The sequence below is a fragment of the Bos indicus genome, chromosome 7 (assembly GCF_029378745.1).
Source record: "Bos indicus isolate NIAB-ARS_2022 breed Sahiwal x Tharparkar chromosome 7, NIAB-ARS_B.indTharparkar_mat_pri_1.0, whole genome shotgun sequence".
NCBI classification, from domain to species: Eukaryota; Metazoa; Chordata; class Mammalia; order Artiodactyla; family Bovidae; genus Bos; species Bos indicus.
The window spans coordinates 1,916,585-1,933,371 of NC_091766.1; the positions used below are offsets into that span (position 1 = coordinate 1,916,585).

The 16,787-nt window shown below is 39.0% G+C and overlaps 1 pseudogene; it reads left to right on the top strand.

The window, feature by feature from the left end:
* The first annotated feature begins 9,922 nt into the window (after positions 1-9,922).
* LOC109560800 (small ribosomal subunit protein eS4, X isoform-like) lies at positions 9,923-10,677 on the top strand (annotated as a pseudogene).
* Positions 10,678-16,787: the final 6,110 nt, after the last annotated feature.

The following is a 16,787-nucleotide window of genomic DNA, read 5'->3' on the forward strand; positions in this document are numbered from 1 at the left end:
GAGTCTGGGAAGAGTATTTGTGGGTGCAGGTTTTCCCCTCTCATCAGTTTAAATGTATTGTGCCACTTCCTTCTAGCCTGCAGAGTTTCTGCTGAGAAATCAAGTTGATAATCTTATAGGAGTTCCTTTGTATGTTATTTGTTGCTTGTAATACTTTTTCTTTGCTTTTAATTTTTGCCAGTTTGATTACTGTGTGTCTTGGGGTGTTCCTTCTTGGGTTTATCTGGCCTGGGACTCTCTATGCTTCCTATACTTGGGTGACTGTTTCCCACATTATAGAAAATTTCAGCTATTGCCTCTTCAGATATTTTCTCTGGTCCTCTCTCTCTCTCTTTCTTTTCCTACGACTCCTAAAATTTGAATGTTGGTGCATTTAACGTTGTCCCAAAGGTCCCTTAAAATGTCTTCATTTCAATTTTTTTCTTTATTTTGTTCTGCAGCAGTAATTTCCACTATTCTGTCTTCTGGCTCACTCATCCATTCTTCTGCCTCACTTATTTTGCTATTGATTCCTTCTAGTGTATTTTTCATTTTAGTTATTGTGTTGCTTGACTCTGTTTGCTCTTTATATCTTCTTTGTCAAACATGTCTTGTATCTGTGCCTCCACTCTTTTTTCCAAAATCTTGGATCTTCTTCACTATCATTACTCTGAATTCTTTTTCAATACTGGTATATTGCCTATTTCCACTTACTTAGTTGTTCTGGGGTTTTATCTTGTTCCCTCTTCTGGGACATATTACTCTGCTGTCTCTTTCTCTGTTTGCAGCCTCTCTTCCACAGGCTGCAGGATGGTATTTCCTCTTGCTTCTTATGTTTGTTCCCAGTGGGTGAAGCTGATCTAAGGGTCTTCTGCAGGCTTCCTGGTGGGATGGACTCGTGCTTGCCCACTGGTGGATGGAGCTGGGTCGTGTCCCTCTGATGGGCAGGGCTGTGTTAAGGAGTTCATTTAGAGGTGGTTGTGGACTCAGGAACATTTTAGGCAGCCTGCTTTCTGATGGGTGGGGCTGTGGTCCTGCTTTGTTATGCTTGGCCTGAGTCACTCCAGTACTGAGGATGCTTTTTGTCGCCAGATTTTGCTGTCAAAATGGCAGCCAGCAGAAGGGTTCACACTTATGAATATTCCCTAGTATGCTTTCCACCTGTGTCCTTGTCCCCACAGTGAGTCATAGCTGCTCCTGCGCCCCGTGAGACCCTCCAAGACCAGCAGATAGGTCTGGCCCAGGCTTCTATGAAGTCGATGCTTTTCTTCCAGTTTCTAGTGTGCATGAAACCTTGTATGCACCCTCCAAGACTGGAGTTCCTTTCCCCCGAGTCCTGTGTAATTCCTGTGATCAACCCCACTGGCCTGGGGGATCCTCTTCCCAATGCCAGACCTCTAGACTGGAAGAACCTGATGTGGGGCACAGAATTCTTATTCCTTTGAGGAGAACCTCTGTTATATATTTGTTTTCCAGTTTGTGGGTTGGCCTCCTAGCTGGTATGGGATTTGATTGTATCATAAATGTGTTCCTCCTACCTCTCATTGTGGCTTCTTTGTCTGTGAATGTAGTATATCTCTTTTTGGTAGGTTCCAGTATTTTTTCTTTTTTTTGATGATTATTCAGCAGTTAGTTGTGATTTTGATGTTTACACAAGAGGAGGTGATCTCTTTTACCCTGCCATCTTGTCTTTAACCTCTGCTTCTTGTTGCACTAGTTCCCAGAGAGGATGCTGGGCCTGGAAAAGGGCCTTTATTGAACCAAATAAGGAGTTGGGAAGATGGTTATTGGTGTCATTGTTTTCTTTCTTTTTATGGTATGTATATCCAATAAAGAGCCTTAAAAATATATCTGTTCCTAAGAACATATAATGCAATCATCCTACTTGTATGGGATCAGAATGCTGTTCCTCATCCCATTGATTCTCTAGCTCAGTTTGCAAACTAGTAGCCCATAAGTGTCATGTAGTTAACAAGCATGCTTTATTTGTCCTAGTTGCGTGTTTATATACCTATAACTCCAGAAATAGAAAAATTAGAACCACCAGATTAGTAAAATCGTATTTAGTAAGCATTTATTGTGCATATAAGAGCAGTTTGTGAAGCTGGGTCTCTGTAACAATGGAATGAGACACAGAGGTATGTTATAGGACAATTTACATAGTGAAATGCAGAGGCTGCTTATGATTTACAATGATTTGTTATATAGCTTAGAGTTTTCTTCCTATTGTGGGTGACAGTCTAAGTTTCATTTATCCTCTTCAGGGTAAAGAGTCTGCCTGTAATGCGGGAGACCCACGTTCAATCTCTGGATCAGGAAGATCCCCTGGAGAAGGAAATGGCAACCCCCTCCAGTATTCTTGCCTGGGAAATCCCATGGACTGGAGCCTGCCAGTCCAAGGGGTCTCAAAGTGTCGGGCATGACTGAGTGACTAATACTTTGCTATACTCTTCAGAGACATTATAAGAAGTGGCCCAGGTTGTTTTTACCTGTTGTCTAGAGTAAGATTAATTTTTTTTTCTGCTCAGGAAATTTACAAGTTTGCTTTCCATTTTGTATTTTACTTTGTATCTATTTACCTACAATTATTGTTTATTTGTTTATACATCCGTGTAACTGTCATTTCAATTGATAGAGAACATTTCCATTATCTCAAGAAGTTCCCACATGTCACTTCCCAACTAAATTGAGTTAAACCCCATTTTACCAAGGCAAGAACTGTCCTGACATCTACATCACAGCTTAGTTTTGCTGTCTTCGAGCTTCACGTAAATGGATTGCAGATACTCTTTTTTCCTAACTCCTTTCACTCATCATGATGTTTATCATCCATGTTGTTGCATGTATCAGTACTTCGATTCACTTAATTGCTAAGTACTAGTCCATTGTATGAATAAATGCAATTTATTTGTTTACTTGATGATAAACATTCAAGCTGGTTTTAGAAAGGGCAGAGGAACCAGAGATCAAATTGCCAACATCCGCTGGATCATGGAAAAAGCAAGAGAGTTCCAGAAAAACATCTATTTCTGCTTTATTGACTATGCCAAAGCCTTTGACTGTGTACATCACCATAAACTGTGGAAAATTCTGAAAGAGATGGGAATACCAGACCACCTGATCTGCCTCTTGAGAAATTTGTATGCAGGTCAAGAAGCAACAGTTAGAACTCAACATGGAACAACAGACTGGTTCCAAATAGGAAAAGGAGTTCGTCAAGGCTGTATATTGTCACCCTGTTTATTTAATTTATATGCAGAGTACATCATGAGAAACATTGGACTGGAAGAAACACAAGCTGGAATCAAGATTGCCGGGAGAAATATCAATAACCTCAGATATGCAGATGACACCACCCTTATGGCAGAAAGTGAAGGGAAACTGAAGAGCCTCTTGATGAAAGTCAAAGAGGAGAGTGAAAAAGTTGGCTTAAAGCTCAACATTCAGAAAACTAAGATCATGGCATCTGGTCCCATCACTTCATGGCAAACAGATGGGGAAATAGTGGAAATACTGTCAGACTTTATTTTTGGGGGCTCCAAAGTCACTGCAGATGGTGACTGCAGCCATGAAATTAAAAGACGCTTACTCCTTGGAAGGAAAGTTATGACCAACCTAGATAGCATATTCAAAAGCAGAGACATTACTTTGCCAACAAGGGTCCGTCTAGTCAAGGCTATGGTTTTTCCTGTGGTCATGTATGGATGTGAGAGTTGGACTGTGAAGAAGGCTGAGCGCCAAAGAATTGATGCTTTTGAACTGTGGTGTTGGAAAAGACTCTTGAGAGTCCCTTGGAGTGCAAGGAGATCCAACCAGTCCATTCTAAAGGAGATCAGCCCTGGGATTTCTTTGGAAGGAATGATGCTAAAGCTGAAACTCCAGTACTTTGGCCACCTCATGTGAAGGGTTGACTCATTGGAAAAGATTCTGATGCTGGGAGGGATTGGGGGCAAGAGAAGGGGATGACAGAGGATGAGATGGCTGGATGGCATCACTGACTCAATGAACGTGAGTCTGAGTGAACTCCGGGAGTTGGTGATGGACAGGGAGGCCTGGCGTGCTGTGATTCATGGGGTCACAAAGAGTCGGACACGACTGAGAGACTGATCTGATCTGATCTGAAACATTTGAATTGTTTCCAGTTTTGGGCTATTATCAATGAAGTTTCTATACAACATTCTATGCAAGTCTTTTTATTTTTATTTCTTTTTTATTTATTTATTTTTTAAAATTTTATTTTATTATTTAACTTTACAATATTGTATTGGTTTTGCCATATATCAACATGAATCTGCCACAGGTATATACGTGTTCCCCATCCTGAACCCTCCTCCCTCCCCCCTCCCCTTACCATCCCTCTGGGTTGTCCCAGTGCACTAGCCCCAAGTATCCAGTATCGTGCATAGAACCTGGACTGGCGACTCGTTTCATATATGATATTATACAAGTTTCAATGCCATTCTCCCAAATCATCCCACCCTCTCCCTCTCCCACCGAGTCCAAAAGACTGTTCTATACATCTGTGTCTCTTTTGCTGTCTCGTATACAGGGTTATTGTTACCATCTTTCTAAATTCCATATATATGTGTTAGTATACTGTATTGGTGTTTTTCTTTCTGGCTTACTTCACTCTGTATAATAGGCTCCAGTTTCGTCCACCTCATTAGAACTGTTTCAAATGTATTCTTTTTAATGGCTGAGTAATACTCCATTGTGTATATGTACCACAGCTTTCTTATCCATTCATCTGCTGATGGACATCTAGGCTGCTTCCACGCCCTGGCTATTATAAATAGTGCTGTGATGAACATTGGGGTACATGTGTCTCTTTCCCTTCTGGTTTCCTTTGTGTGTATGCCCAGCAGTGGGATTGCTGGGTCATAAGGCAGTTCTATTTCCAGTTTTTTAAGGAATCTCCACACTGTTCTCCACAGTGGCTGTACTAGTTTGTATTCCCACCAACAGTGTAAGAGAGTTCCCTTTTCTCCACACCCTCCCCAGCATTTATTGCTTGTAGACTTTTGGGTCGCAGCCATTCTGACTGGCATGAAATGGTACCTCATAGTGGTTTTGATTTGCATTTCTCTGATAATGAGTGATGTTGAGCATCTTTTCATGTGTTTGTTAGCCATCTGTATGTCTTCTTTGGAGAAATGTCTATTTAGTTCTTTGGCCCATTTTTTGATCAGGTCATTTATTTTTCTGGAATTGAGCTGTAGGAGTTGCTTGTATATTTTTGAGATTAGTTGTTCGTCAGTTGCTTCATTTGCTATTATTTTCTCCCATTCTGAAGGCTGTCTTTTCACCTTGCTTATAGTTTCCTTTGTTGTGCAGAAGCTTTTAAGTTTAATTAGGCCCCATTTGTTTATTTTTGCTTTTATTTCCAATATTCTGGGAGGTGGGTCATAGAGGATCCTGCTGTGATGTATGTCGGAGAGTGTTTTGCCTATGTTCTCCTCTAGGAGTTTTATAGTTTCTGGTCTTACGTTTAGATCTTTAATCCATTTTGAGTTTATTTTTGTGTATGGTGTTAGAAAGTGTTCTAGTTTCATTCTTTTACAAGTGGTTAACCAGTTTTCCCAGCACCACTTGTTAAAGAGATTGTCTTTAATCCATTGTATATTCTTGCCTCCTTTGTCAAAGATAAGGTGTCCATAGGTGCGTGGATTTATCTCTGGGCTTTCTATTTTGTTCCATTGATCTATATTTCTGTCTTTGTGCCAGTACCATACTGTCTTGATGACTGTGGCTTTGTAGTAGAGCCTGAAGTCAGGCAGGTTGATTCCTCCAGTTCCATTCTTTTTTCTCAAGATTGCTTTGGCTATTCGAGGTTTTTTTGTATTTCCATACAAATTGTGAAATTATTTGTTCTAGCTCTGTGAAGAATACTGTTGGTAGCTTGATAAGGATTGCATTGAATCTATAAATTGCTTTGGGTAGTATACTCATTTTCACTATATTGATTCTTGCAATCCATGAACATGGTATATTTCTCCATCTATTAGTGTCCTCTTTGATTTCTTTCACCAGTGTTTTATAGTTTTCTATATATAGGTCTTTAGTTTCTTTAGGTAGATTTATTCCTAAGTATTTTATTCTTTTTGTTGCAATGGTGAATGGAATTGTTTCCTTAATTTCTCTTTCTATTTTCTCATTATTAGTGTAAGGAATGCAAGGGATTTCTGTGTGTTGATTTTATATCCTGCAACTTTACTATATTCATTGATTAGTTCTAGTAATTTTCTGGTGGAGTCTTTAGGGTTTTCTATGTAGAGGATCATGTCATCTGCAAACAGTGAGAGTTTTACTTCTTCTTTTCCAATTTGGATTCCTTTTATTTCTTTTTCTGCTCTGATTGCTGTGGCCAAAACTTCCAAAACTATGTTGAATAGTAGTGGTGAAAGTGGGCACCCTTGTCTTGTTCCTGACTTTAGAGGAAATGCTTTCAATTTTTCACCATTGAGGATGATGTTTGCTGTGGGTTTGTCATATATAGCTTTTATTAATTATGTTGAGGTATGTTCCTTCTATACCTGCTTTCTGGAGAGTTTTTATCATAAATGGATGTTGAATTTTGTCAAAGGCTTTCTCTGCATCTATTGAGATAATCATATGGTTTTTATTTTTCAATTTGTTAATGTGGTGTATTACATTGATTGATTTGCGGATATTGAAGAATCCATGCATCCCTGGGATAAAGCCCACTTGGTCATGGTGTATGATCTTTTTAATGTGTTGTTGGATTCTGATTGCTAGAATATTGTTAAGGATTTTTGCATCTATGTTCATCAGGGATATTGGACTGTAGTTTTCTTTTTTTGTGGCATCTTTGTCAGGTTTTGGTATTAGGGTGAAGGTGGCCTCATAGAATGAGTTTGGAAGTTTGCAATTTTCTGGAAGAGTTTGAGTAGGATAGGTGTTAGCTCTTCTCTACATTTTTGGTAGAATTCAGCTGTGAAGCCGTCTGGACCGGGGCTTTTGTTTGCTGGAAGATTTCTGATTACAGTTTCAATTTCTGTGCTTGTTATGGGTCTGTTAAGATTTTCTATTTCTTCCTGGTCCAGTTTTGAAAAGTTGTACTTTTCTAAGAATTTGTCCATTTCTTCCACGTTGTTCATTTTATTGGCATATAATTGCTGATAGTAGTCTCTTATGATCCTTTGTATTTCTGTATTGTCTGTTGTGATCTCTCCATTTTCATTTCTAATTTTATTGATTTGATTTTTCTCCCTTTGTTTCTTGATGAGTCTGGCTAATGGTTTGTCAATTTTATTTATCCTTTCAAAGAACCAGCTTTTGGCTTTGTTGATTTTTGCTATGGTCTCTTTTGTTTCTTTTGCATTTATTTCTGCCCTAATTTTTAAGATTCTTTCCTTCTACTAACCCTGGGGTTCTTCATTTCTTCCTTTTCTAGTTGCTTTAGGTGTAGAGTTAGATTATTTATTTGACTTTTTTCTTGTTTCTTGAGGTATGCCTGTATTGCTATGAACTTTCCCCTTAGGACTGCTTTTACCATGTCCCACAGGTTTTGGGTTGTTGTGTTTTCATTTTCATTCGTTTCTATGCAAATTTTGATTTCTTTTTTGATTTCTTCTGTGGTTTGTTGGTTATTCAGCAGCGTGTTGTTCAGCCTCCATATGTTGGAATTTTTAATAGTTTTTCTTCTGTAATTGAGATCTAATCTTACTGCATTGTGGTCAGAAAAGATGCTTGGAATGATTTCAATTTTTTTGAATTTACCAAGGCTAGATTTATGGCCCAGGATGTGATCTATCCTGGAGAAGCTTCTGTGTGCGCTTGAGAAAAAGGTGAAATTCATTGTTTTGGGGTGAAATGTCCTATAGATATCAATTAGGTCTAACTGGTCTAATGTATCATTTAAAGTTTGTGTTTCTTTGTTAATTTTCTGTTTAGTTGATCTATCCATAGGTGTGAGTGGGGTATTAAAGTCTCCCACTGTTATTGTGTTATTGTTAATTTCCCCTTTCACACTTGTTAGCATTTGTCTTACATACTGCAGTGCTCCCGTGTTGGGTGCATATATATTTATAATTGTTATATCTTCTTCTTGGATTGATCCTTTGATCTTTATGTAGTGACCTTCTTTGTCTCTTTTCACAGCCTTTGTTTTAAAGTCTATTTTATCTGATATGAGTATTGCTACTCCTGCTTTCTTTTGGTCCCTATTTGCATGGAAAATCTTTTTCCAGCCCTTCACTTTCAGTCTGTATGTGTCCCCTGTTTTGAGGTGGGTCTCTTGTGGACAACATATATAGGGGTCTTGTTTTTATATCCATTCAGCCAGTCTTTGTCTTTTGGTTGGGGCATTCAACCCATTTACGTTTAAGGTAATTATTGATAAGTATGATCCTGTTGCCATTTACTTTGTTGTTTTGGGTTCGAGTTTATACACCCTTTTTGTGTTTCCTGTCTAGAGAATATCCTTTAGTATTTGTTGGAGAGCTGGTTTGGTGGTGCTGAATTCTCTCAGCTTTTGCTTGTCTGTAAAGCTTTTGATTTCTCCTTCATATTTGAATGAGATCCTTGCTGGGTACAATAATCTGGGCTGTAGGTTATTTTCTTTCATCACTTTGAGTATGTCTTGCCATTCCCTCCTGGCTTGTAGAGTTTCTATTGAAAGATCAGCTGTTATCCTTATGGGAATTCCCTTGTGTGATATTTGTTGTTTTTCCCTTGCTACTTTTAATATTTGTTCTTTGTATTTGATCTTTGTTAATTTGATTAATATGTGTCTTGGGGTGTTTCGCCTTGGGTTTATCCTGTTTGGGACTCTCTGAGTTTCTTGGACTTGGGTGATTATTTCCTTCCCCATTTTAGGGAAGTTTTCAACTATTATCTCCTCAAGTATTTTCTCCTCAAGTATTTTCTCATGGCTTTCTTTTTGTCTTCTTCTTCTGGGACTCCTATGATTCGAATGTTGTATGTGGTGTGTATTTCTATTAGTATTAGTCTCCTTTCATTTCTTTCTTTTGGTGGGGAGATCTAATTATCTTTATTCAACAACTCAGGAGTCAGGCAGCATCCAATCTAGTAAATAGAGGGATGCTCAAGGAGTTGCTTAAAATGGAAGGTTTTTATAGGTAGAAGGAAAGTAGGGAAGAAGGTGCTAGCAAAAGAAAAGAAAGGATTTTTTTTTTTTTTTTTAAAGCCAGGCCATCTTCGCTTGGAGGGAAGGAAACAGAAGAGGTCTTTACCATGTTCAGTTCAGTTCAGTCGCTTAGTCATGTCCGACTCTTTGCAACGCCATGAATCGCAACACACCAGGCCTCCCTGTCCATCACCAACTCCTGGAGTTCACTCAAACTCATGTCCATCGAGTTGGTGATGCCATCCAGCCATCTCATCCTCTGTCATCCCCTTTTCCTCCTGCCCCCAATCCCTCCCAGCATCAGAGTCTTTTCCAATGAGTCAGCTCTTTGCATGAGGTGGCCAAAGTACTGGAGTTTCAGCTTTAGCATCAGTCCTTCCAAAGAACACCCAGGACTGATCTCCTTTAGGATGGACTGGTTGGATCTCCTTGCAGTCCAAGGGATTCTCAAGAGTCTTCTCCAACACCACAGTGAAAAAGCATCAATTCTTCGGCGCTCAGCTTTCTTCACAGTCCAACTCTCATATCCATACATGACCACTGGAAAAACCATAGCCTTGACTAGATGGACCTTTGTTGGCAAAGTAATGTCTCTGCTTTTGAATATGCTATCTAGGTTGGTCATAACTTTCCTTCCAAGGAGTAAGCGTCTTTTAATTTCATGGCTGCAGTCACTATCTGCAGTGATTCGGGAGCCCCCCAAAATAAAGTCTGACACTGTTTCCACTGTTTCCCCATCTATTTCCCATGAAGTGATGGGACCAGTAGACTTCTGAAATTTCAGGTTATATATTTAAAATTCACTTTCCTAGCTCTTTTATGCCCAGTGAAGTCATGGCTCATGGTCTCAAGAAGCACCTGAAGTGTGTAACACCTCCAAAGCGTTGGATGCCAGATAAACTGACTGGTGTGTTTGCTTCTCATCCATTTACTGGTCCCCATAAGCTAAGGGAATGTCTCCTCCTAATAATTTTCCTGAGGAACAAACTTATTTATGCTTTGACAGAAGATGAAATAAAGATTTGTATGCAGCGTTTCATTTAGATTGGTGGCAAGGTCTTCACTGATATAACCTACTCTGCTGGTTTTATGGATATCATTAACATTGACAAGACTGGAGAGAATTTTCATCTTTTGCTGTTCATTGCATTACACCAAAAGAGGCCAGGTATAAGTTTTACTAAGTGAGAAAGATCTTTGCGGGGCAAAAGGAATTCTGCATCTGATGACCCTTGATGTTTGCACCATCAGCCACCTTGAGTCCCTCATCACGGTGAATGACACCATTCAAATTGATCTGGTGACTGGCAAGATTACTGATTTCATCTAATTTGACACTGGTAATCTGCATGGTTTCTGGAGGTGCTAACCTGGAAAGAATTGATATGATCACCAACTGCGAGAGACACCCTGGTTCTTTTGTAGCTCGTGAAAGATGCCAGTGCCAACAGCTTTGACACCAGATTTTCCAACATTTTCATTATTGGCAAAGGCAACACCATGGATCTCTCTCCCCCATGCAAAGAGTGTCCACCATTGCTGAAGAGAGAGACAAGAGACTCATAGCCAAACAGCAGTGGATAAAATGACCTCTAGGTGACATGATTGGAAAAGTCTATACTTAATTAAAGATAATGCCGCACAAAAACAATAAAATTTCATACCCCTAGGAGATGTTGAAACTGCCATGAGATTGTGGTTTGATGTTCTGGGAGCAAATCACTCCATTTTGTATTTATTTTATTTTTGAAATTTTATTAATTTTTTAACTGGTGGAAAATTGCTTTATAATTTTGTGTCGGTTTCTGCTGTACAACAGTGAGAATCAGTTATAATTATACACACACACACACACCCCTTAGCTCATGAACCTCCCTTACTCCCTTCCCACCCCTGTAGGTCATCACAGAGTGCCAGGCTGGGCTCCCTGTGTTATTTAGCAACTACCCACTATTTCACATGTGATAGTGTCAACGCTACTTTTTCAGTTTGTCCCACCCTTACCTTCTCTGACTGCATCCACAAGTCTGTTCTTTACTAGGTTCATCGGTACCATTTTCTAGATTCCATATGTATACATACATATACATTAATATACTGTAGTTGTTTTTCTCTTTCTGACTTACATTACTCTGTATAATAGGCTCTAGGTGCATCTACCTCACTACAAATGACTCAGATTTGTTCCCTTTGTGCTCAAGTAATATTCCATGGTACATTTATATGTACTACAACTTCTTTATCCATTCATCTGTCAGTGGATGTCTAGGTTGCTTCCATGTCCTGGCCACTGTAAATATTGCTGCAATGAGCACTGGGGTACATGAGTCTTTTATAATTATGGTTTTTTCAGAGTATATGCTCAATAGTGGGATTGATGGGTCATGTGGTAGTATTATTCCTAGTTTTTAAAAGGAATGTCCATACTGTTTTCCATAATGATTGTATCAGTTTGCATTCCCACTAACAGTGTAGGAGGGTTCCCTTTTCCCCACATCCTTTCCAGGATTTATTGTTTGTAGATTTCTTGATGATGGCCTTTCTAACTGGTGTAAGGTGATATCTCATTATAGTTTTAATTATTACTGTTAATCTTTCCACATGTTATTGGCCATCTGTATGTCTTCTTTGGAGAAATGTCTGTTTAGGTCTTCTCCCATTTTTTGATTGGGCTGTATGTGTTTTTTAATTGTATAAGCTTCTTATATATTTTGGAGATTAACCCTTTGTTACTTGCTTTGCAATTATTTTCTCCCATTCTGAGTGTTGTCTTTTCATCTTGTTTATAGTTTCCTTTGTTGTGTAAAAGCTTTTAAAAAAAGCTTTTATCTATTTATTTTTGTTTTTATTTCCATTATTCTAGGTGTGTCAGAGAGAATCTTGCTACAATTTATGTCAAAGGGTATACTGCCTATGGTTTCCTCTAAGAGCTTTATAGTTTCCAGCCTTACATTTAAGTTTTTAATCCATTTTGAGTTTATTTTTGTGTATGGAGTTAAGAAGTGTTCTAATTTCATTAAAAAAAAAAAAAAAAAAAACACGTAGCTGTTCAGTTTTCCCATCACCACTTGTTGAAGAGGCTGTCTTTTCTGCATTGTATATTCTTGCCTCCTTTGTCAAAGATAAGGTGCCCATAGGTGCATGGGTTTATCTCTGGGCTTTCTGTCTTGCTCCATTGGTCTATATTTCTGCTTTCACACCAGTGCCCTACTGTCTTGATGATTGTAGCTTTGTAGTATAATTTCAAGTCAGGGAGTTTGTTTCCTCCAGCTTCATCTTTCTTTCTCAAGATTGCTTTGGCAATTCAGGGTCTTTGTATTTCCATACAAATTGTGATTTTTTTTGTTCTAGTTCCGTGAAAAATGCCATTGGTGATTTGATAGGGATTTCACTGAATCTGTAGATTGTTTTGGGAAGCATAGTAATTTTGACAGCATTGATTCTTCCAATCTAAGAATATGCTATCTCTCTCTGTTTGTGGTGTCTTTGATTTTTTTTCATCAGTGTATTTTAGTTTCCTGCGTACAAGTCTTTGGTCTCTTTAAGTAGGTTTATTCCTAGGTATTTTGTTCTTTTGTTGAAATGGTAAACAGGATTTTTCCTTTAATTTATCTTTCTGATATTTTTATTGTTAGTGTATAGGAATGTAAATGATTTCTATTTTTTCTTCTTAACAATGTCAGTTATATCTTTAAAAAATCAGTGTGCCCCTAGTTTTAATGTGTGAAAGAAGGTTTCCTTTAATTTCTGTTAGCAGTGTTTTATAATTTTCAGTGTGACAGTCTTTAGTATCTTTTGTTAGATGTGTTTCTATGTATCTAATGTTTTTCACGCTATTGTAAATTAAAATTTTTACATTCCAATTTTTATTGCTAGTATATAAAATGCAATTATTAATATTTCTGTTTTTGACCTTATATCTGTAAGTTTGCTAAACTTGTTTTTTAATATTAGTAGTTTTCTGTAGACTCTTTAGGATTATCTATGTAGACCATCACATTTTCTATGAACAAAGGCGGTTTTATTGACTTCCTTCCAATGTTTTCACCTTTTATTCATTTTGCATGCTTTGTTGAAGTACATAGAACCCCCAGCATGATGTTCAGTAGAAGTTGTGAGTGTGGCATTCAGTATATCACTACTTAGCGTGATGCTAACTGTAGGTTTTCATAAGCAACAGTTATCAAACTGAGGAAATTCATTTTTATTTCCAGTGTGCTGAGGATTTATGTCATGAATTGATGTTAAGCTTTGTCACCCCCTGCCCCACATCTATTAAAATAACTATATATGATTTTACTCATTTATTTCATTAACAGGATGAATTATAGATTCACTTTTGAATCAACATTCAAAAACTTGCATTTCTTAGAATTTACTTGGCCATGATTTATTATCACTTTTATATGTTGCCAGGATTCTATTTATTGATATTCTATCGAGGATTTTTTTTGCTTTTGCATATGTGTGTGCATGCATGCATGTGTGCTCAGTCATTCAGTCATGTCTGACTCTGTGACCCATGGACTGTAGCCTGCCAAGATCCTCTGTTCATGAGAATTTCCTCTGTCCAGCAAGAATACTGGAGTGGGTTGCTGTTTCCTTCTCTAGGACATGTTCCCAACCCACGGATTGAACCCATGCCTCTTCTGTCTCCTGCACTGGAAGGTGGATTCTTTATCACTGAGCCAACTGATAAGCGAGGAAGCCCACTAGGTCTGTAAGACTGATAGCTTTCTTCCTTAAATATTTGATAGGACTTACCAGTGGAATCTATTTCTTTACACTGAACACTGAGGAAGGCTTTCTTATCTCTCCTTGTTATTCTTTGGAATAGAATGGAAAAGACTAGAGACCTCTTCAAGAAAATTAGAGATACCAAGGGAATATTTCATGTGAAGATGGGAACAATAAAGGACAGAAATGGTATGGACCTAACAGAAGCAGAAGATATTAAGAAGAGGTGACAACAATACACAGAAACTATAGAAAAAAGATCTTCACGACCCAGATAACCATGATGGTATGATCACTCACCTAGAGCCAGACATCCTGGAATGTGAAGTCAAGTGGGCCTTAGGAAGCATCACTATGAACAAAGCTAGTGGAGGTGATGGAATTCCAGTTGAGCTATTCCAAATCCTGAAAGATGATGCTGTGAAAATGCTGCACACAATACGCCAGCAAATTTGGAAAACTCAGCAGTGGCCACAGGACTGGAAAAGGTCAGTTTTCATTCCAATCCCAAAGAAAGGCAATGCCAAAGAATGCTCAAACTACTGCACAATTGCACTCATCTCACATGCTAGCAAAATAATGTCAAAATTCTCCAAGTCAGGCTTCAATAGTACATGAACCGTGAACTTCCAGATGTTCAAGCTGGATTTAGAAAAGGCAGAGGAACCAGAGATCGAATTGCCAACATGTGTTGGATCATTGAAAAAGCAAGAGAGCTCCAGAGAAACATCTACTTCTGCTTTATTGACTACCTCAAAGCCTTTGTGTGGCTCACAACAGCTCAGTTCAGTTCAGTTCAGTCGCTCAGACGTGTCCAACTCTTTGCGACCCCATGAACTGCAGCACACCAGGCCTCCCTGTCCATCACCAACTCGCGGAGTTCACTCAAACTCACGTTCATTGAGTCAGTGATGCCATCCAGCCATCCCATCCTCTGTCGTCCCCCTCTCCTCCTGCCCCCAATCCCTCCCAGCATCAGGGTCTTTTCCAATGAGTCAACTCTTTGCATGAGGTGGCCAAAGTACTAGAGTTTCAGCTTCAGCATCATTCCTTCCAAAGAACACCCAGGACTGATTTCCTTTAGAATGGACTGTTGGATCTCCTTGCTGTCCAAGGGACTCTCATGAGTCTTCTCCAACATCACAGTGAAAAAGCATCAATTCTTTGGCGCTCAGCTTTCTTCACAGTCCAACTCTCACATCCATACATGACCACTGGAAAAACCATGGCCTTGACTAGACGGACCTTTGTTGGCAAAGTAATGTCTCTGCTTTTGAATATGCTATCTAGGTTGGTCATAACTTTCCTTCCAAGGAGTAAGCGTCTTTTAATTTCATGGCTGCAGTCACCATCTGCAGTGATTTTGGAGCCCCCAAAAATAAAGTCTGACAGTATTTCCACTATTTCCCCATCTGTTTGCCATGAAGTGATGGGACCAGATGCCATGCTCTTAGTTTTCTGAATGTTGAGCTTTAAGCCAACTTTTTCACTCTCCTCTTTCACTTTCATCAAGAGGCTTTTTAGTTCCTCTTCACTTTCTCCCATAACAATGGTGTCATCTGCATATCTGAGGTTCTTGATATTTCTCCCGGCAATCTTGATTCCAGTTTGTGCTTCTTCCAGCCCAGCGTTTCTTATGATGTACTCTGCATATAAGTTAAATAGGCAGGGTGACAATATACAGCCTTGACGTACTCTTTTTCCTATTTGGAACCAGTCTGTTGTTCCATGTCCAGTTCTAACTGTTGCTTCCTGACCTGCATACAGGTTTCTCAAGAGGCAGGTCAGGGGTCTGGTATTCCCATCTCTTTCAGAATTTTCCACAGTTTATTGTGATCCACAGTTATAGGCTTTGGCATAGTCAATAAAGCAGAAGTAGATGTTTTTCTGGAACTCTCTTGCTTTTTCGAGGCTCCAGAGGATGTTGGCAATTTGATCTCTGGTTCCTCTGCCTTTTTTAAAATCAACTTGAACATCTGGAAGTTTACAGTTCACGTATTGCTGAAGCCTGGCTTGGAGAATTTTGAGCATTACTTTACTAGCGTGTGAGATGAGTGCAATTGTGCAGTAGTTTGAGCATTCTTTGGCATTGCCTTTCTTTGGGATTGGAATGAAAACACCTTTTCCAGTCCTGTGGACACTGCTGAGTTTTCAAAATATTCTGGCATATTGTGTGCAGCATTTTCACAGCATCATCTTTCAGGATTTGGAATAGCTCAACTGGAATTCCATCACCTCCACTAGCTTTGTTTGTAGTGATGCTTCCTCAGGCCCACTTGACTTCACATTCCAGGATGTCTGGCTCTAGGTGAGTGATCACACCATCGTGATTATCTTGATTATGAAGATCACAACAAACTGTGGAAAATTCTGAAAGAGATGGGAATACCAGACCACCTGACCTGCCTTCTGAGAAATCTTAATGTGGGTCAAGAAAAAACAGTTAGAACTGGACATGGAACAATGGACTGGTTCCATATTGGGAAAAGAGTACATCAAGGCTGTATATTGTTACCCTGCTTCTTTAACTTTTATGAAGAGTACATCATATGAAATGCTGGGCTGGATGAAGCACAGTCTTGAATCAAGATTGCTGGGAGAAGCAGCAATAACCTCAGATATGCAGATGACATCACCCTTATTGCAGAAAGTGAAGAAGAACTAAAGAGATTCTTGATGAAAGTGAAAGAGGAGAATGAAAAAGTCGGCTTAAAACTCAACATTCAAAAAACTAAGATCATGGCATCCAGTCCCATCACTACATGGCAAATAGATGGGGAAACAATAGAAACAGTGACAGACTTTATTTTTTTGGGCTCTAAAATCACCACAGATGGTTATTGTAGCCATGAAATTCAAAAGACACTTGTTCCTTGGAAGAAAAGCTATGACCAACCTAGACAGCCTATTAAAAAGCAGAGACATTACTTTGACAACAAAGGTCTGTCTAGCCAAAGCAATG